This window comes from Penaeus monodon, chromosome 29 (assembly GCF_015228065.2).
Source record: "Penaeus monodon isolate SGIC_2016 chromosome 29, NSTDA_Pmon_1, whole genome shotgun sequence".
Taxonomy (NCBI): domain Eukaryota; kingdom Metazoa; phylum Arthropoda; class Malacostraca; order Decapoda; family Penaeidae; genus Penaeus; species Penaeus monodon.
In genome coordinates, this window is record NC_051414.1 from 33,306,815 (window position 1) to 33,307,591 (window position 777).

General features: G+C 55.9%; 1 protein-coding gene across 1 annotated transcript in view; it reads left to right on the forward strand.

The window, feature by feature from the left end:
• Nucleotides 1-30: 30 nt before the first annotated feature.
• LOC119592182 (D-aminoacyl-tRNA deacylase-like) overlaps nt 31-777 on the forward strand; it is a gene marked incomplete in the record, with an annotated part of 44,963 nt that continues 44,216 nt past the window's right edge. The window contains 1 exon segment of the mRNA XM_037941011.1: nt 31-131.

Consider the following 777-nt stretch of genomic DNA (forward strand, 5'->3'; position numbering starts at 1 on the left):
TTCTTTACCACGACACCGTGACAGTCTGCGAGCGCGCGCGCCTGCACCCGCCGAGGGCCAGCGCAACCGAGTCCGATTCCGCGATCAGTATCGACGGACGCTCGGGTCGCCACGCTCGCTCGTCGAAGCACGTAAGCCTTGGCTGTTTTCCTCTCTCCTGCCGCCCTGATGGGTTTCCCGTGGCAGGCTAGGGTGTCGAACACGCGTCTGCTGCCGTAGGAGGGGCAAGGGACGGCAGAGAAAATAGGAGTGGGAAATAGAGGAACAATTGAGGTAGTTGCGCCTGGACGCGCTAGGTGGCCGTGGGAAGCACAATGTAAACAAAATGTAGGATGGAGATCATTTTCAGTACCGACGTCAGGACAAAATGCCAGCTGCTGACCATGTGACAGCATCTTTGCTGAGGATTGTGATAAGCACGCAGTACATTTATGCTCAGAACGGGGAGAGATGGGGAAAAAGTTGGCGCTGAGATGGGCACGGGGGCACACGACCTTCACCTTGCAACCGAGTGCCAGGCTCAGGTGGCTGTCATGGCCGTTGGCAAATGACATCAGTGCCATTGGCCAGGTCTAAAAGGGCTCCTGAAGCCGGGCTCAGGTCAAGGCCAGTGTTGAGGGTCATGTCTGGGGCGAAATGCCACAGGAAAGAGGACGCCTACCTTGGACGTGGCGTGCCTGCCCATGTGTCTGAGAGTTGTGGAAGGTTGTGGCAAAATTTATCCTGTCCATATTGACTTGGTTCTTTCTAGATTCATTTGCCTTATTGTGGTCTGTG